This window comes from Thermobia domestica, chromosome 14 (genome assembly GCF_964235325.1).
Source record: "Thermobia domestica chromosome 14, izTheDome1.hap1.1, whole genome shotgun sequence".
NCBI lineage: Eukaryota > Metazoa > Arthropoda > Insecta > Zygentoma > Lepismatidae > Thermobia > Thermobia domestica.
This window is the reverse complement of record NC_137467.1, coordinates 145,637,319-145,659,854: the sequence shown is the minus strand read 5'-3', so window position 1 is coordinate 145,659,854 and position 22,536 is coordinate 145,637,319.

The window sequence follows — 22,536 nt, the reverse complement described above, 5'->3', positions numbered from 1 at the left end:
GAAATCTTTCTTTGGACCGAGTTTGAACTCACGCCAAAAAGCGATATTCATTACTAGCCCCTGCACTAGCATGCTCGGCTATGAGGACCGACAGCAGGTGGCGTTTGATTTGCGCTGTATGTATGCTACGTGGCGAGAAACGGATAATTTCAACCAACCGGCGGGAGCTCATGTGGTTCGGATTCCACGTTAATCAGTAGGTCCACGTCTCATATAGCCTCGCTGCTGAAAGGGACGCTAAACTAAAATCAACTCAACTCAATTTCAACCAATCAGAACCGTGTATTTAGCTCCTATGGCTAGGATTGAGCGTGGTTAAACTATGTCCACCCTGGCCCCGGGATAGATCCCCCTCTGATCTCTTTTTGATTCCTTAGAATCATCGGGAAAATAAAATAGAGGAATCTTCCATACGATACACAATCGTATTTTACCCCTTAAAGTTCCTGTTCCGTCAAGAAGAAGGACAATCTCTACGGCACGGACATGAGACGGTGTTAAGTATACATTTGTAAACGATCTGAAACGAAACGAGTCCTTTCCGGAGTGAATGGATTCAACACAACGTAGGAAAGAGTTGGAGTTCCAATTTGAGGAACTATACAGTACAATATAAATTTAAAACATAGTACTGGAGAATTAATTAACTTAGGGAATCTACTTTGTTACGTCATGTATGAAATAAACAAATGAGAAAGCGAGATTCATTACTTCTTTTTCTTCTTCTAGCGAAAGTAATTGTTTCTGTGCACTCTGTATTCAGCGTGTAATTATTATGTCAGTAAAAGGAAGAAAAATGAAAACTCTGACATTATAATTGAAAACAGCGTTTCTTTCCACTGTTAGGAGATTAAAATTACCAGTTTCTAACTTAACTCTCTGTCACTCACTGTTATCTTATTCTAATATTTTTGTTCTTCAGTTAAAAACCAAATCATTAATACTTACAAGTTTATATCAGTGCTGCCATCTCTTGGTGCTTCACCGATTTACTTTATCGGAGTTCGAACAAGAATGGAAACTACCCATACGCAGAGTCAAATGCTGGTGCTGTCATCTACTGTTTTGAATGTTTAACTGAGATTCAAATTGTCCATTTAATTACTCTGAAAAAATAGATATCACAAGGACGGTATATATAGGGTGTTTCTAAAGGTCGTTTGCAAAGCTTGGGAGTTGAATTTACTTATTCAAACAATAAAATAATAATCCAGTATAACCCTTAAACATCTTCTTAGAATCTCAGTTTTAGGGTTACAGCCTGCCGAAAGCATTGGAAAAGTAACGTTGGAAGTTAATATCTCCTAAAACCAGCCCATATTCAAGGGTCTGAGCTAAGAGGCCGGGCCTCCCTAAAATTTTACTGCCCCCTAAAATTTTCCCGGTAGGCCTGCAAATAACTATAGTACGGTTGGATGGGAAGCCCGTACATTTTTGGGCTGACTATGGGTCTGTTCAAAACCACTACTCTCTAAGCTAAGGCAGTATATGATCATCTTAGACTTGTTACCTGCTGTATCAGTCTATGCACGATTCGGTCTTTTAATGGCGGCAGAAGGAATTCTTCCACGGAAATTCTACTCTCCTGCATATTCCGTTAGGAAAGATGGGTCCGATTCATGACGGATGGAATCCCCAGAAAGTGACAATAATTCGTTAATAAAACGTTGATAGCTAGGACGGAATCAGAATGGTGAAGGATTTTTGAAGTGTTATGATTGGTTGCCTGATTACAGCAAGGAGGGCTAAAAAAAAAGACAAGGTAATAATATATTAAAGATATTTAATTATTTTGAAAGAATTGATGACATGATGATGATGTTTGAAGGAATTGGAGTATCCCCGATAAAAAAAAAAAACGCTATGTTCTTCACCACATACTTACTTGACCCGGGCAGATGGGGCCGCAGTGAATCAGTAGTAGAGCGTTCACCTCTGGTGCATGGGGTCCTTGGTTTGATCCCAGCTCGCGCCAAGTGAACTTCGTGGTGGACAAACACCGTGTGCATGGATTTTCTCGGAGTTCTCCCATTTTCTCCCCTGTCTTCATTCCGCCATTTCCTTCATTTCTCATAATCAATGTCTCCTTTTGCCCAACCGGCATAAACGTGGGACGTAAAACAAAGATTTTTTTTCAATTGGTCTTGGATCGAAAGTGAAACTTTTGCAGTAGAGGTGAGCACACTTCCACTGAATTGCCATTCACCCCTTCCCCTACCTTCCACCGTAGTGGACAAAAGGTTGTTGACAACGCATAGAGGTGTGATGGCACATGAAAGAATAACACGGGTTATGCAACAAGAAACTGAAAAGGGCTGTGTTAAGGAGATTGACATCTTCAACAGCGTAGGTATATAAACATTGAAGACGGATATTGGTAAAGGCTTCTAATTCTACAGAAGTGTGATGAAAGGTGGCCCGCAAAGAAACAGAACATGGACTTTTCAAACATGCAAAGATCAAGCATACAAAATGAGTCCACCCTTCGCATCACTGTACCGGTTGCGTAGGGAGCCGGTCTTCGTGAGATTACCTCATGTTACGTCCCTAATTTGTATTGTGAAATTACTTACTTGCCAGATCTTTAAAAAGAAAATAACATTTCTCACTTGTATTCTTTAGGCTAAAAGAGACAGATAATTAAGAATGATTAAACGAGTTGGTGAAACATGAATGTGAAAAAGAGTAGAATTTGGAGAAAATCCACAGAATTTTGACAGTTGGCACAACCCACCTAGAAATCTCTAATAGGCAACATGTGTTGTGTGGATACTGATGTAGGAGAGCTCTATGTATAGAACAAATCAAACATGTAGAACGATGAAAGCACTAGTGTTATGTGTTTATTAAGATGAACCAATGGTAGTGCCGTAAGGAGTAGAGAATGGGATTAGCACATAGGCACATAGGTCACTTACTAGGAGCTTTTCAGTGTAGGTTGTTAATAGTAGCAACACGATTGTAAGTTCCATTGGAGCTTTCCATTCTAACGTCGTGTCTTCGCAGCGGATATTTCATGCACGGTGTGGCTTAACAGCGTCGAAAGACGTTAACATGTGATAGTGGGCACATTCTTAGTCACTGTGTGATAGGTAAAACGACAGTTGGCAGTGCTTCTATATTAAGAATTGTAGTATCTCACACATCAGATTTCCTGTTGTAAAATCGCATACTTACACTTGTCGGCATGGCAAACTACCTATGTAAATCTACGCCTGAGCTGGATGATGAGCACCTCCTTTAAGTAGAGGCACGAGATAACGCCTGGGAATCGAGGCCTTTCTATAATGAACGGTTCCCAAATTAGAGGTTACTGTCACACGTAATTTTTCAACAATTTCATGTTTTCCTTCGAAAGACAGGGTCTGTTTTACCACCCGACATATACAGTGTATATGGGTTGGTTTGAAGAAAACGTACATACTTGCTTCGCTAGGGAAAAGTCCTGAAATCAACACATGCGGTATAGGCTGGACGCTAAACTCTTACCATATTTCAATGAGGAAGAGATGTATTCATTCATGCGTGTATACTCTATTTTTTCAAAACATGAAGCTGTCGTAACATACCTTCTTCTGAAGGAAGCTATATTATTGTACGAAACATAGGTGTAAGATAGTAGTAAATTCTCAAACTAAGGATTGCCCTTCGAATTTTCTTATTTCATTCAATATTAAGAAAATGCCGGGAGGTGCATTCTATGAATATCTCCTAGTGCTGAGGACGTGATGTCTTGAAATGAACTATATATATATATATATATATATATATATATATATATATATATATATATATATATATATTTGTTTGTTTGTTTGTTTTGTTTTGTGTTTTCATCGCTGGATGATTTTCCTCGCGTTCAAGCATTCTGTCAATGGTATTTCCAGCAAGTTGTTGCTATACTTAACTTTCCAACTCTGGTTTTCTGGATTAACGAAACTACATTTACGAAAACAGACATGTATACAACAGACACAACAGTCATATGCAGGATATTGAAAACCCATATACTGTTCTTCTGCAACACCATCAGCACAGATTTTTATTAAATGTATGACTTGGTATAGAGTGGATCACGTGATTGTCCTTATTTGTTTGTCTACCTGTCTTTCTGGAGGCAATTGCCTTATATTCATAGACGATGTCTTGCCGCAACTTCTCCAGAATGTACCATTATCGAATGAGATTCCAACACAACGATGCACATGTGCGTTTTGACGTAGATATCAGTCAGAAACTTCCTAAATGAGATACTTACAGGGCGTTGGATTGGCCGTGGTGGGGCTGTGCCTTGGCTACCACTCTCTCCTGACGTAACTCCGTTTCGTTTCTGGGGAAAAGGAAACGCATACTGCATAAAACATAGATAAAGACAGTGTTAATATGATATTGGTTGATAAAGCCTGATATAAGCTATACTTATGTTTATTTTCTGTTGTTGCTAGTAAGCCACTATGGTATATCAACGTGATACCTTATTACGCGAACGTGCAGTGATTCAATTCCTCTACGAATCCGGTAGTAACTCAGCAATATCGAATCAAAGGAAATTGTTGCCAGACTATGGGAAACCCAGGGCCGGATTAAGGGGGGTTTAGGGAGGCTATAGGCCAGATCTCCAGGTGGACAAGGGCCTCCACTTTGATCAAAATCTCAACTGGCTATCTAAAAACAATCATGAATATACAATCATCACCATAAAATAAATTATGACTAAAAATATGAAACATATTCCCTTTACTTTCCCACTGTACTTTCACAGAAATGTATTATTTATTTATTAATTTATTTATTTGTCACCTATAACAGAACGGCTGTCCCAATTACAATAGGCTTACAGGAATTAAGTTATATTCAAATACTTATATACATGTACAATAATAAGAGTAAACATAAAAATAAAATAAAACTAAAAGAGAGAGGAAAAATAGAGAGAAAGACGAGCAAATACATATAAAATAAAATAAAATAAAATAAAGAAGGATATACATTGATTTGCATTGGTGTAAAGAAAAACAAAAACAATGTTACATCTATAACGTAACAGAAAACAAGAACTATGTATACGATGTTCGAATAATCATCTGACTCATTACTTGTTTGATATCTGTTTCAACAATTGCAAATATAAAGGATATAATAGAGAAAAATTATACAATATATACAATATTTTAATAATCATCTGACACACCTCTTATCTAATGTTTGTTTTAATAATTTCAAATATAAAGTATATGGCAAAGAAAGATCAATCTCTGGACTTTCCTTAGATACATTATTATAATTTCGACAAATTCGAATTAGGGGGGAATTCATATGCATAGAAGTTCTAGATTTTAGAGTATAAAATAGCGTTCTAGTCCGTAAGTTCATTTTGGCAGTATTAAAACTTAACTGACTTATGCATTCATGATTATCTATAATGCCATTCACCAATTTAAATAAAAAAAATCAATTGAGATATTTCTCTTTGTGTAGTTAATGGCGAATATTTATAAATGTCTAATAATTTGCTGTAAGAAACTCTTATGTCATAGGAATTCACCCTGTATATTTTAAAATACAAATATCGTAAAAACTTCTTTTGTATTTTTTCAATATTTCTTTCCTGTTGTTTATAGTAAGGAGTCCATACTATTGACGCATACTCTAACTTGCTACGAACTAAGCTATTAAACAAAACCGTACAAGCTCTTATGTTAGTAAATTCATTTGTATTTCTAATTAAAAATCCTAAAGATTTGTATGCCTCATTAATCATTTTATGTATATGCTGATTAAAGCATAGTTTAGAATCTATAAGGACGCCTAAATCATTTACATGTCTAACTCTTTGTATTATAATGTTATTCATAGAGTAATTGGAATTAGGTAGGGTTACCTTTCTCGAGAACGTTATTACCAAACATTTATTTATATTAAAAGGCAATTTATTGTCAATACTCCATCTGTAACAGCTATCTAAATCCATTTGTAACTTGATTACATCATCGTTGTTCTTTATTTCTTTATACAATTTCATGTCGTCTGCATACAACAAACATTTGGAGTATTTTATAACTCGAGGCAAATCATTGATAAACAACAGAAAAAGTAATGGTCCAAGATTTGAGCCTTGTGGTACACCCGATAAGACTCTATACTGTGACGAACTTAACTGATTATATAATACATACTGTACGCGATGTTTAAGATACGATACCACTAATGTCAATAATTTGTATGAAAATCCAAAGGAAGATAATTTTCGTAGTAACATATCATGATTGAGTCTGTCGAAAGCTTTTGCAAAATCCGTATATATGGTATCAACCATAAAATTATTATTTATGGAATCTGAGATGTTTTGGATAAATGTAATTAAGTTGGTCACAGTTGAACGTCCTGGATAAAATCCGTGTTGATATATGGATATGTATGATTTAACATGATTAAAAATTCTATTAAAAATTATGTGCTCAAATATGTTAGCCGGAGTTGATATAAGTGATATTGGCCTATAATTTTCAATCAAATTTGTATTACCTTTTTTCAGAATAGGACACACTTTACTGACTTTCCACAATTTAGGAAATGTTGCTGTTTTCAATATTAAATTAAAGTTATAATACAAGGGGGAAATTAAAATATCACCACAACCTTTGAACACATAGCTTGGAATAGAGTTTGGACCACTTGCCTTAGACGGCTTTAGTTTTTTGATGGAGTCTTTAATTTCAATTTCAGTTATAAAATCAATTGTTAAATTCTGAGAAACTTCCATAGTACTTATATCAGGAATAACGTAAGAAGAAGAATCTGAACTATATACACTTCGGAAATACGGTACAGCGCAAAGCTGTCTGCTATATCTCTGTCAGAGTTCAACTTTTGATTATTGTAAAACATACATTTATTTACAAAATTATTGTTTTTCTTGGATTTAATAAAATTCCAAAACATTTAGAATTCTTATTTAGAGTATTTTCAGTTTGTAATATATAACTCTTGTACGCAGTGCTCAGCATACGTTTTAGCTGTCTACGAAGTTCAATAAATTTATTATAATTATACTCCGATTGAGTTTTGTGTTTTCTATAATAATCCTTTTGCTTGAGAATAGTAATAATTTCATGTGTAAACCAACAAGGGTAAGTACGTTTCTTAAATAATCTTTTCTTTGGTACGTATCTATCAATAACACCATTAACTACTTCATATAAAATATTCACGGCCTTATCAACGTTATTAGAGTTAGTTACTTCGTTCCAATTTTGTTTCTGTAATGATTTATGTAAATTGAAAAAGTCAGCTTTACTGTAATCATATACAATAATAGGACTTGGTTTAATAGTAAACTTAGAACTCTTAATATCAAGTTGACAGGTTAAAGAGGGATGATGATAATCTTCAGGTAATAAAGGAAATATACACTTAGATACATTTAAACCTCTTTCAATGTTAGAAAGAACTAAATCCAAAGTTTTTCCATTACTATTTCTCACTCTATTAAATGATTGTAAATTAACTAATGACATGAAGTTGGCCAAAGAAAAACAAATCAGACTACCTTGCAACAAGTCATAATCAGAATCGACAATTTCTGGAATATTGAAATCACCGAAAATTAATAAGTTATTGTGCTGAATATCCATAATTCTTGATATTTATCAACTTTTGTTTTCGGTGGAAAATAAACTACAATTATATAAAAAGATTTATGTGCTACTACCAATTTTATGAACAGCACTTCAATTGTATCAATAGTTATTGGAATATTTTCAACAACAAAATCCTTGAGGACAGCAATTGTAACGCCACCCCCATTCCTGTATTGCCTGTCCTGTCGATACACATTATACCTATGATCTATAAATTCATTATTATATATTCCATCACATAGCCAGGTTTCAGTTAATAATATAACATCAAAATCAGTCGCAGCGATACTCGAATATATGTCGCTCAACTTGGACCTTAAACCTCTTACATTTTGATAAATAAATGAAAGGTTACGCTTATCATTAACAATCACTACAACAAACTTTTAACCTCCTCTACCGTACTGAGTGTGTATACGTAAGTATCACTTGACTTTTTCTTTAACTTGATGTTACCAGCATAATCAACCCAAAGAAAATCGAATTCTTTCTCCCTTTTAACCTTCCTAGCTTCCTTATATATTAGCTTTCGATGTAGTGTTAAACTATGATTTACATAGATAATTCCACCTGTTGTATAACCAATATCTTTACAATTTAGGTTTCTTTTAACTTTCCTTCTCTTAACAAAGCTATCCTTATCAGATCTTCTAACAAATTTTACTACAATATGCGGATCAGGTTGGTTTGGGGATTTTTTAAGTCTGTGACAAGTATCTATCATATCATCTGTGATATTTACATCCAAGGCAATACCAACTTTCTTTACGATTTAAACAACATTCTCATTGGGAAGGGCGGGAACACCGTGGATTTCCAAAGTATTTCTTCTACTATATTGATCAAGATCATCAATCTCTGTCTTTAGTTTCTCTACCTGCCTTTTTAATGATAAATTTTCACTTTTAAGTTCATCAATGAAATTCATACACTTCACCAGTTCTTCATTTTGACTATTTAATAATTTTGAATTTTCGTCTAATTTTTCATGGGCTAGATTTAGTGACTTACCAAGATCTTCCTCTAATTTTCTATTCCCTGTTTTAATCTCGTCGACCTCTTGTTTTATAGAAAGTAATAGTTCATATACTTCGTTTAAGGATGGGGATTTATCCATAGCTACTATAGGACTATCACCTGTCCTATGTCCTAATTATATGAAGGAAGCAGAGGTTACATATTTTTTTTCAGCCCAGGGCTTCCAGATGGATTAATGCAGCCCTGGAAAGGCTCAATGAATCGAATGTCGATGGCTTCAGATATTTCGATGCGGTGATGGTAGCATAAAGGACTAGCCACAGCCAGATAAACTGTTACAACAGATGAAAATTCATCAGTCATTTGGGAATTCATTCCAAAAGGCAGATAGATACATAACCGCAATGCATAACGAAGCATGCAGGTATGGCAAAAGGATGTATACCGCTAATTCAACGATTGAAATACAGGAAAATGTATGTGTGTCTGGAAAAGTGGTATAATGGCCAACATCAAGAGTTTTAATTACATGCATTCGTGTCATAGAAACAAAGATGGCTGCAGAGCAATGAAGCAAATGAATCATATGTTGAGTGACTTTCTAACCGACCAAATTTTCAACCTACAAAATTTAATTTCTCTAGTACTTATCATTACTGAATTGTGCGTTACTTTCTGACTGAAACTCGCATAATGAAAATTGGTGATCTAAAACAGCAAGCGATATTTAAATTATTCTGAAGAAAAAATTTGCAATATTAAAATCTCCTATTCCGTTCAAAGACAAAAGAAGAACGCAAGTAGCACAAATACTCAACAATACGAGGGACACTAGGAAAGTTTTGAGATGTGCACAACTGGAACGCAGGAGGCGATTTTTTTTCGTTGAAAGGAACGGCCTAGTTCCTTTACAAGTGAACTCAACCAGTTTTGTAACAATCACGGCACTCGTTCGGAAGAGCAGTGTTGCCAAGTCGCTGCATCAATCGTTATTTGAACTTCAGCCATGGAGTTGGAAAGGAGAAATTTTCGTGCAATGATTTTGTAGGACCAGAAAGTGGTTTAAATGAATCACAGTGCCTTGAATGTTTGTGTGCTGCATTTGAGGACAGTGCACCATCACGTGCAATTTTTTCGCTGGTATGCTGAATTCAAACGGGGCCAGGCAGTGCTCGATGATGAGGGACGCAGTGAGAGGCCTCCACAGCTGGCATGGAAGAAAATATCAATGCTGTGGAGAAGATGATCAGGGAAGATGAGCGTGTGACCTACAGTGACATTGAGTGTACCTTTGCTATTAGTTCGCCGAGTGTTTCAAACATTTTAGACAAACACCTGAATGTGATTAAGGTTTCGTCACGTTGGGTGCCTCAGAACTTCACAGATGCTCAGAAGCAGACTCTTGTCGAATGGTGTCAAGACATGTTCCAGAACTTTAACAATGGTGATTCTAGGAGGGTATCAGACATAGTTACTGGTGACGAAACATGGATATATCAATTTGATCCCGAAACAAAGCGCCAGTCTGAGTGGTTGTTTTCCTCCGAAGAAGCACCAATGAAAGTCAAAAGGTCAAGAAATGTTGGAAAGAAAATGGTGGTAACTTTTTTTTCACCAAGTGGACATGTGGCCACAGTTCCTTTGGAAAATCAACGAACAGTTACAGCGAGATGGTATATAGTTGTTTGTCTTCCAAAAATGTTCCAGAAAATCCAGGAGAAACGACCAAGAACTGGTCTGTGGGGAATCATGCTGCACCATGACAATGCATCTGCTCACTCAGAGAGCAGCACAATTCAGTGAAGACAGTCGTATTAAACTTCTTGGCCACCCTTCCTACAGTCCTGACCTGGCACCATGTGGTTTTTTCTTGTTCCCTACGATGAAGGATAAACTTCGTGGACGTAGGTTTCTTTCCCCAGAAGATGCTATCACTGCTTACACAGAGCAGTTCAGTGCAGTGCCTAAAGCAGACTGGCGCCAATGCTTCCAGAATTGGTTCAGAAGGATGAGAGTGGAGTGTAATGGAGAATATCTTAGAAAGATGTAATAGCTCTAATATATTTTTGCATACCCAGAGATCCATGTGTCAAAACTTTCCTAGTGTCCCTCGTACGTTTGCCAGCTGCTACTAGAAGAGGAATCTACTTCCGTTCGAAAGATAAATTTTTAAAAATTCCTGAAGGTAGGTATTCTTGCCCTATTAAAATATGACAACATTGAGAAAAGAAGTTATGTAATTCTACCTCAAGGATAGAAGTGTATTATCCGAGAAGAGAATAAAGAACAAAAATACTTAACGATAAACAAATATTTGAATTGATTTGACAGCCTGTGAGTACGTAATCGTACCAGGAAATTATCTAGAGAAATTATCTCAAAGAAAGAGTTTTTTGGTAATAGAATTTCCTCCTTCACAGCATTCTCCTCCGCAAGATCTGATTGGAAACAAACCACTCACAAAGTACTCTTCTGGTTTACGTCGATAACTTGTTCTTTTGTGTTTAAAGAAAAAAATGAAAAAAGAATCAGAAAGACAAAAGAGCTAGTAATGAGCTTCCTTATTGCAGCTAAAAATTTTTCCTTTATTGATTTTAGAATCTTTATTATAAGTAAATAATCCATTACTTAACGTACCACTTCAAATGAACGTTTCCCAACAGGTTTGTTCCAATTATTTTCCCTAAATCTTGTTCTAACCTACATAGTACACGTCTATGGAACGTCTCACAGGTTCTATACCGATACATTTAGGAACTTTTCAGAATTCTTTCAGTTTTACGTCCCATGGTTATATTGTGTAGGCTAAAGGAAACGGCGATGATCAGAATGAATGAGTTGAGTTGATTTTAGTTTAGCGTCCCTTTCAGCAGCGAAGCTGTATGAGACGTGGACCTATTGATTAACGTGCAATCCGAACCACTTGAGCTCGCGCCGGGAATCGAACCCGGGTCTCCCACGCAAAAGGCGCGTACGTTAACCGCTTAGCTCTCAGAAACGAATGAAATGAAGGAATTAAGAAAGTGGGAGGAAACTGGAGAACGCTGAGAAAACCTATACACGCGGTGTTTGTCCAATTTAAACGAGCTGGCATTGAATCACGGACCCCACACACCAGAGGTGAACGCTCTACCACTGAGCCACAGCGGCCCTCCCGGGACATTTAGGCTCACAGCAGAATCTTAAAGGGTAATTGAAATATTTACAGGATTTCAGTTGGATTTTAGTAGTATGTGCCCGTTGTGTTACATTTTGTGGGAAAATCGCAGGCTGAAATAAAATCCTAACCTAGATATTCGGTTCCAAGACGAACTGGAATCGGCTCATTTGATTTGATTTGATTTTGAGTTTGCTGTCTCTTTCACCAGCTAGGATATATGATTCGTGGCCCTACACCTGAATGTGGAATTCAGAACACATGAGCCCCCGCCTGAATCGAACCCGGATCTTTCATGCCAACGACACGCACGTGAGCCAGTTAGCCACTACAGAACTCACGAACGGGAATGAAATGATGAAAATTTCGTAACGCACAATTTATATCGTTTACATAGCATTGTTAATTCTAGAAGGCAGGTCATGTAACAAGAATGCGAGAACGTAGGAACGCTTACAAAATTTTAATTGGAAAATAAAATCAGACAAAGAGTATTAGATAAAGCTAGGTACAGATGAGAGGACAATACTAGGGTGCATTTTGCAGCAATAGAAATACAAATTAGAATATGGATTCAGTAGTTAAGGACATAAAGTTAATGGAGAATTTTTGTAAATCTCGGGTTCCATAGGCCATATAATCAGTTGCAGTAGTTAGGATCCGTCACGAGACAAATTTGAATGTCCCAAAGTACCCGAACAGCCCAACAATATTCCACGGGAGTCCCGTTTCCAGGACATTGGTAAACATCTGGCTTTGCACAGGATATATGCAGGCAAAAATAGAACGTCTCATTTACATTCCATGACTGGCGTCTATTAATGGGAAGTCTAAACCCCACCTTTGAAAGCCCATAACTCGGGAACCAAATGCCACCTTAGGAAATAACTTATTTCAAAGCATACCAAAGAAGACCTTTATGGAAAGTTTCCTCAAAACTTGAATAGTTTTATATACTTTATTATTATTATTATTATTATTATTATTATTATTATTATTTATAACAGGGGTCCCCTGGTCCTATCCCCGGCCAAGTAAGTTTGTAGTGGACAACATAGTGTACGTGAATTTTCTCGGGACACTCCCGTTTCCTCCCACATTCTGATTCCACCAATTGTTTCATTATCATTCATTCGCCTTAATTATCCGTTCTCCTTTAGTTTAAACGGTATAATCGTGTGACGTTAAACTGAAAGATTTCATTTCATTTCATTTAAAAGAGCAGAGGTTGGCACGCGGGCAGCAACATTTTGCACATCCGGACTTCTCTGCCCGCTTGTATGCAATAACCGGTATTGAGTGCAGCGTTGCCAACTAACTGACAGTAAAGTATATGTGTGTAGTCGCTCAGAGTTTTAGTAGAGGTGGCCGAGTGTAGTATGTACTTCTGCCTCATCTCACCTGCCTAATCACTGTGTAAGACTAACAACCAAGAAGCAATCCCTATTCCAATGTACTAACGTATGTGTATATACAATGGATGATCAAGAAGAATCCAGCAAAAACAGACATTAAGAAATTCGACCAGTCAGTGGATCTTGCAGTAGTATGTGGTGATGATGCGCTTTGTGTGATGTGTAATAAATCCATCATACTGTAAAAAAATATAACATTGAAAAACATTATAAATTTAAACACGTGTACCAATATAATATGTATTTATTACAAATGATTGACCCGATTTCATAAATTCACTGTACCTTTACTATTGCACATTGCCACAAAACTTTGCAAACTTATTCAAAAACTGAAAAAGTTTTCTTGCGTTGCAGGTCCACTTCTCATTTCTGCCACGAGAGCGCAGCAGTGAGCATTTATTCAAGATGGCGATAGGTACAGAGAAAGCTTATGTTGTCTTCGAGTGTCATACACATCAGTTTCTTCTAACAGTGTTGTAACACTTCCGAACGAAATTCAACAAAAAAATCTACCAACTGCCAAGTCCATTTGGCGAAAATACGCACAGTTTACAGCTTCAGGATGCCTCTGTAAAGGGAAACCAATTGGTCAGTCTGTAGTGAGAAAACGATTGAGCGTGTGGGAGCAAGTTTTTCATGAAGCCCACAGAAGTCGACAAGCTAGCAGAGAACTGAACATTCCACAATCTACCGTGTAGAAGATCTTATGGAAACTATTGAAGCAGAAGCCTTACCCTTTGCAATTGCTACAAGCCCTGACGCCTGATGACAAAGTTTAAACACTGAATTTTTGACACAGTTGCAACAGCTTATGAAAGAAGATGGATTTTGTGAGAAACTCATCTTTAGTGATGGAGCAACATTTTTTGTGAATGTCGCTTAAAACCCTTTTTGAGTTTTTCAATACGTTTCCATAGTTTTGTGACAGTATGTTCAATAATAAAGCTACAATGAATTTATGAAATCTGGTCAATCATTTGCAATAACCCTGTACGTACATTGGATGACGAAGAACGTTCAAAGATTTTGGAAGATCTCAAAACAGATAGAGAGGTATTATATTGCTAGTTCAAAGTTTTGTTATTAAAATAGTTAATAGTCGGATCACTGAATACTATTAATACCTAATTTTATTAGTATTAATAAAATTACTATTGCTTTTATTTGATATTAATATTAAAAGAAACTTATACTACAATGCTCCTCTGTAGTAACATAACGAGCAGTGCCGTTAACTTATGTAGGGAAGAGCAGGGGCCAATTTCCCCCATTTAAGCTTCCCGCTATTCTACGTGCATACTTCGAGATCAGACTTTTTTTCACCCATATCGTCTCAAGAGAAACAGAGGAACGTAACTCCATTTTCGTAGGTTTACAGGCGAGAGGACAAAAATATTGTTTTCTTAGAAAGATGTGCTTTAAGTAAGATGGTAATTGAGCTACCTTACAAGAGATGATCGACAAGTATTCCTAAATTTAATTAATTTATCATAACACTTGTCTCTTTAAATCTACGTATACCATTATAAATAATAATTAATTAAACAGAACAGATGGCGTTACGTTCCATTTACACCAAGTAGGGCTTTCCAAATTATATCCAAATATGAAAACGAAAAGCGCATTTTTTGAATTACGTTCCTCTGGTTCTAATGCGATGATATGGAGTGTTAGAAACATGAATAAGTAAATGAAGCATGGAATAGATTGGAATAGATGGATATCTAGCACTAGAACTAGATTGCACTAGACAGCACTAGAACTTCTAGAACTAGCACTAGAACTAGAACTAGCACTAGAACTAGACAGCACTAGAACTAGAATAGATGGATGTCTAGCACTAGAACTTCCATGAATATGTAAATGAAGCATGGAATAGGTTGGAATAGATGGATGTCTAGCACTAGAACTTCTAGAAATAATACATCAAGGGTTTAAGTTGTGACAAACACTGTTCCCTCAATGTAAATTCTGAAGCATGGAATGAGCCCATAATATCATTTCCAAAAGAACAAAATAATATGTGTTGGTGTTACTGTCCCATGATGAACAAAATAAATATCCTAAGATAAACCATAATCGTATTCTGGGCCCCTAGAATCAATAAATATACTTATTAAGATCTTAAACTGTATGGACCCAAAATTACAACTTTTTCCTGGAGAGCTTATACATGAACCAACAAGTAAGTGTTAGGATAGGGGAAGAACTGACGGAAGAGAGTGCAATTGGAAGGGGAGTTCGACAAGGATGCTGCCTCTCGCCAACACTATTTAATGTCTATCTAGAAGAGATAGTGAAAAAGAGTTTACATGATGATGATGGTATTTCGGTAGGAGGTAGAATGATTAGATGCATAAGATTTGCAGATGATATGGCGCTTGTTGCAGAATCTGAAAAGAAAATCAATAAAATGTTAGAAAAAATGAGGAAGGACTTTGAAGAATATGGGATGAAAATAAATGGTAGAAATACAAAGGCCATGGTGATTGGAACGAAGGGGTCTGTGTCAAATATAAAAGTAGGAGGGGAGAAAATAGAACAAGTGAATAGTTTTCGATATCTGGGTAGTATTCTTAGTAATAACATGAAGTGTGAACGTGAAATAAAAGCAAGGATAGGAATGGCGAAAGAAGCCTTTAAAAGAAAGAAAAGTCTGTTTTGTGGGACCCTGAATAAAGAGTTGAGAAAAAGACTCATAAAATGCTTCGTGTGGAGTGGTGTACTGTATGGGACGGAAACGTGGACATTACGTAAAGGTGATGAAAATCGACTGGAAGCGTTCGAAATGTGGGTGTGGAGAAGAATGGAAAGAATTAGTTGGGTCGAGCGCAAAACGAATGAGAGAGTGTTAGAAATGGTGGTGAGAAAAGAACACTTCTAGATATTATTAGGAAGAGGAAGAGAAACTGGTTGGGACATTGCCTAAGAAGAGATTGTATCATGAGGGACGTCCTAGAAGGTATGGTGGCGGGAAAGAGAGGGAGGGGACGAAGGAGACTACAATTAATGGATGATATAAAAACAGAAAGATCATACGCGAAGACGAAGAAGTTAGCGGAGGACCGTGGAGCATGGAAGCTTCTCAGCTGCGGCAAGTGACCTGCCAATAAAATCAGAATACCTATGATGATGATGATGATGATCCTGGAGAGCAACTTCATGCTATCCTAGAATACCTAAATATTAAGCTTGCCCCCGCCCCACGAAAAGTTCCAAATTACTACACTGTATATGAGGCGTTCCGGGTAACAGGAGCGAACTAAATATTGCGTAATTTTCTTTACTTTCGAGCTACGAAAGCAGATAAAATTTCAGACTTTTAATATTTTTCTTTTTTATAAAACTTCCCAGGAGAGATTTTCCCATTTTCATCTTACCTCCAAAAATGATTCTGTTAGGTTTGCGATCAGTCCAGTTTGTGACAAAAATCTATGTGCATGTAGCAACTAACTTTGATTGATATGATACGTACAGGCCCGTAGTCACGGGGGGGCTAGGGCGGGCTCAGTCCCCCCTAAATTTTTTGCAGCCCCCCTAACTAAAATCATAGTTCGAATTAACGGGGGATGCCGGGGAAATTCCCCCTAGTAGGTTGTGTATATGCAACTCAAAAGTTGCATTTAATTTGTGATAATTAGCATAGCAATCACTGCTTTTATAGTTTACGGAAATGAACTTTTGAAACTGTAGGGCCTACTCAAAATCTGAGATATAGGTATTCTCTCGTAAGTATATGTTAACGTACACGCTGGGGGATACGCTCCTAGTGAGCAGACATGTTAATGAAGGTGATTTTTAGGTGAATAAGCGAATAATTCAAGATTTGTTTCAGCATTTGTTAATACGACTGGTTCTCCGTGTCATTGTCCGTGTCTGCATAAGCATTTCAACTGGAGCGGTTTTTTTTTTTTTTTTTTTTAAGTTAACGCTTCATTTTTCCATTTTTTCGCTGTACAGTTTGCTGTCCACGCAATTAATGTTGTCTGAAAAACTTCAGTGTAATGTTTTACTTTATTTGAATAACGTAGCAAATAGTGAATCAACTCATCTTCAACCTAACAGTAAAGTAATTTTTAAGTGTTGACTTTCTGTGCCCATCACGGAATCGATATTTGGAGAAAAAAAGTCGTGATGAGCACAGCTTTAGCGGGAAGTAGAAGCACAAGCTCGAAATTTGAATTGAGATATTTTAAATATTTGGCCTTCGATTTGACCTTGATGTGAGAAATCGGGACCAGCAACAATCTATTTCTTATTTGATAGGCTAATATCTAGATTTTCTTAAAAAAAAAAAAAAAAAGAAAAAGAAGAAGAAGAAGATATGTCCGGTTTAACTGATAATTTTAGTGGTTTTCACAAGACTGAAGTAGGTTTCTTTTCGCAACCTGTATGTATTAATGCAAAGTGGAAGCTTTCAATATGAGTGGAAAAATTAACATATGCTTGTGATCATGGCTATCGCTCTTGCCGAATTATTAACTAAATAAACCTTAGAGAGCTACGGGGACAAGAGTGAGTACAACATGAAAACACGTTCAGAAAGGTTTAGTGGGGTGTGTGTATGTCAGACAATATATATGTGCATAGTTATTGTCGGTAGATTTATTAAATTAATAAATCTCTTATTTATTACAGATGTCACACACACACACACACACACACACACATATATATACATATATATATACATATATATATATATATATATATATATATATATATATATATATATATATATATATATATATATATAATATGGGGGGTAAGGCATTTATTGTCTCATTTTGAAATTTGAACCTTCAGACTATGTCCTTTGGCCTAATTTTATCCCCCATATATATAATGCTCCATGTGCAAACGACCTTCGCTGCAGGAGAAAAATAATTTATGGTTATTCTGTCGGCAAACATGCATTTGTGTTCAGAAACAACATACTTTTACAACATACTGTGGACGAAGAGTTTACTTCTTCCTGTTCTTTTTGGAATTTGCAACTGAAAACATCCTTTTGCTGTGAGTCATTGGCTTTCGGTTAATATGCGAGAGATTGAAAAGACAGCATCCCTGAATAGGGGGTCGCAACTGCTTCGCTCTAATAATCACACAGGTGTATGGGTTTGTTTTGTGTATATTGGACATGGAGAGAGAAAGGGGTGGGGGATTTTGACTACGTTTTATGTCACGTGATAACGGAGTAAGAAAAGTTTCCTTTTCTGAATTGTATTTGCTCTTGTTGTGTTGTGAGTTGAACATGGTTGTAATTGAAAGTTGGTCGATGCTGATTTCTGAAGATGCACCGAAGTTCACTTGAAGAATGAGAACTGCAGTGTAGCAGCAACTTGACTATTTGTTAAATAACTTAGAATAATATATCTTTAAACTAAAGATAAGTTCGATTCACTTAATCTTTATCGGGGGTGAATAATTAGATACTTATATTAAAATAATTTAATAATTGTTGCCAATTTTTGGTGCCAGAATCAAATGTTCAAGCAGATCATTAGACGTAAGCCTAATCATGCAAAGTTACTATTTTGTAAATGAATACCTTGCAATCTTCTGGTATGTAAACAAAAAATGCAGCGGACTAAACGGAGGTAGTAGTTGCACTTATAGGAAAAACAGAATTTTCAATTAAAAATTGAACCTTATTGGATGATAATATGTATAATGCTTTATAAATTTGAAATTTCACCTTTGACTTAAAACAGTGTGCGTTGGGGAGTTTAGCGTCTCTCTTCAGCAGGAAGGCTATAAAGAAACGGGACCTATAGCTTAAAGTAACATCCAAATCACTATCGGTTTGAATCGGAGGACTCCCAGTACGGTTTGAACCCGAAACCAGACGCGCCGAAAGCGAGCGCTGTACCCATGAGGCTACGGGGTAGCCCACAAAAGTAACAATTTGTTAATGTAGTTTCATTTTGAAGAATAGATATCTTCAATAGAAATAAGTATATAGCTGTTTAAATAATTAGTCCTTAACTTAAACATTTTAGTACCTACGAAAGCAACTGATCTCGAATTCTTATTTGTACAATGTAAAGAAGAATTTCATGTATATTTTGATATGAATTGTGCTATACAAAGAAAATTTAATGAACTGATACTTCTCTTATCAATTTCGTTTCGAGAAAAGGTAACTGCGCTAGAACAGGGAACTTTTTTGGAGTTATTTCTTATTTGAATGCTCGAGTATGAGATCATAACAGATTATTTTTACTTAAACATGACTTTAGTAGCAATCATCCTAAATGATTGTTGATAGTATGTTCCAAAGAGTCTAGAGTAGTGGTTCTCAAACTGGAGTCCGCGGACCCCAGGGGTCCGCGTGACCTGGCTACGGGGTCTACGACGTCTAAAAATTAAAATGTGTTGTGATAAAATGGAACTCACAGCTGTTATGCAAAAAGTATTTTTTCAGTTACTAAAAAGAAAGCAATTAGAAATTATACCTATGTTTGTAAATTTGAATATTTTCTTTACTAAATTTCTGCCCTGAAGCCGGTCAACCTTTATATAGAACTACTTCAGGTGAGAGGAATTCCTTCTTTGTTAGGGCATTTTTTCAAAAGGAGTTGTACATTAACTGCACCGTGCCGATCTTGTTTTGCTGAGTTACAAGGACATCACCAGAAACCTCGATCTGGACACAATTGTCTTAAAATTGGCAGCATCCAAAACAAGGAGACTTATACTGTGATTGTGTTGTTAGTGATTGTTCAAATGTACAACTTGTTTCTATTATAGTGTGCCAACATGAGGAGTGTATATATGCGTGTTGTGTTTGTGTTTCTTAATCTTATGAAATTTATAAATTTGTAGATAGAAAAAACCCATAAACATATCATTATTTCTTTCGAACATCACCATAAAAAAAGATCAAAAAATGTTTAGAGGTACAAGTGTAAAATAAAGCGTGTGATATTTAAAGAAATATAAAGTTTCATATCTAAGGAGATGTAAATAATAATACAGGTAAAATGTTAATTTCATTTTTCCAATATGCATATATTTGTTTAGGCCACATGTATTTCAAAATATTGATTTAAGATTCTGAGACCCTTCTCTGTAGAATCTCTCTGAAGATAGTATTAAATCTAATTACTGTATAGATGTTTTCAAGTTTCACAAATATTTTTTCAGTCATCAAAAATTAAAAAACGCATTTCCTGTACTAATTTTTTGGAAATTTTAATGATTGGTTCGTTCGGCCAACTATTTTTTTAACAAATATTTTTTTTTATTTCTTTGAAGATGAGAAAACGGAAGAAATATTTTGTTGCCATAACAAATAAAATAAAAAGGAGACACATAGTATTCTAGCTTTTAGGTACAGTTGTACTAACGCTATAGGGGAAAATTTTAATAATAATTCCTTCACGCTGTAGTTTTAGTTTTAAGAGCATAAGAAATTATTCATCATCACACACAGAGACAGACATTGTATAAATATATATTGTATAATGTCTGTGTCTCTCTCTGTGTGTGCCCACCCTAATTTACATTTAGCCCCCCCCCCCCCTAAATTTGGAGGCTGACTACGGGCCTGGATACGTAATAAGATAAAGAAATCCGGTTTACATTCAAACGGTAACTGGTTTTTTGAACGATTCATCTGTACAAGATAAATCACTGAACTAGTTGTCGATTAATTACTTGTCGAGTATGCAATTAATTCTTAATATGGTGCAGTTGCTAATTACTAAAATAATACAGTTAGACGTCAACTTACAACCACCCGCACTTAACGACCGGTTGGAAAGGTTAGATGAGGTGACTGTAAGAAAAACACTGTTATTATTCGCTGAATGGAATCCAAACGATCGTTTTAATCGGTGATGTGGATCTACGCGTAACAATCGATAGTCTATGTTTTAGATGTATACAATGTAAACAATGTAAATCTATACAGAGAATCACAAACACTCTGGTCTGCAACTTTAAATTTTCCTATAATGCAAAAGCTCTATGATGAGTGGTTGGAAAAGAGGAAACATAATTTTAATGTCAGAAATTGAGATAGAAAGTGAAATAGATCCGTCATTTTTTTCTTTGTAATGTGTTAATATGCAAATAGTTTCAAATAAACGAGTCAGTTAATGCAAAAAGTGTTTCAGTAAAACAAACAAAACTTAGTTTTGAGAAAAATAAGAAAAACATTGCAGTTTTGAAACCATAAAATCAAGAAAAATAAGAAAAACATTGCAGTTTTGAAACCATAAAATCAAGAAAAATAAGAAAAACATTGCAGTTTTGAAACCATAAAATCAAGAAAAATAAGAAAAACATTGTAGTTTTGAAACCATAAAATCAAGAAAAATAAGAAAAACATTGCAGTTTTGAAACCATAAAAACAAGATGAACTATTTTTTTCGTGTACATAAAAATGATATTAATGGAATGTTGTATAGGAAAACCATGTTTATGCTGATTGCCATGGCAGGAAACAATGGCATCCACTGTGGACTGAAGCCCTTCTTGGATGTAAATTACAGACGAAGCCCTGTATACATGTAATTTTATTTAGTTATTAATTTGTTGGTCTTTTATAACACAAAACTGCATTAAGACGTTTCTTGCCAGGTTCCAGTCGTTGTAGATCTACCAACCGAATGGAACGAAATCAGTAACTATTGTTACTAACATATAGAATATATAGAATATATATATATATATATATATATATATATATATATATATATATATATATATATATATATATATATATATATATATATATATATATAATTCTCCATGGAGGAAGGTCTTCAGTAAATGACCCAAGCTCGTGCTGCCTAAAATAATCGAAGTTGACATCAGTTTATAAAGTGCTAGACCAATGAAAGTGAAGCTTTATGCCTAGAATCATAGGTATACCCAATATTAACAAAAATACAATGTTAATGCATTTTTAGTGACTGAAGTTTTTTTGCATGAACTAATTCAAATATATGTAGAAATAATGTACTGTGATTGTAGTGTCAAGTCGAACACACATCCATAAGTACACCAGTGTTTCTTCCACTCATGTTTTTGGGGGGCAGTGCCCCACCCGGAGGAGACCAAAATAATACGTCTATAATATAATAATATAATAGTACCAGCCAGGCCAGTATCCAAGGGAGTCTAAGGGGCCGGGGCCCCCTAAATTTTCTCACTAAAATTTTCACGGTAGATTTGCAAATGAACTATAATACGGTGATGATCTACAATATGGTTGGATCGCTCCCCCCCCCATCCCGTAACTTGTATCGCGTCCCCTACATTGTTGGGCTGGCTACCGGCCTGGTACCAGCAGTGCTCTCCCGAATACTAAATGTGCCCTCCCGAAACACTG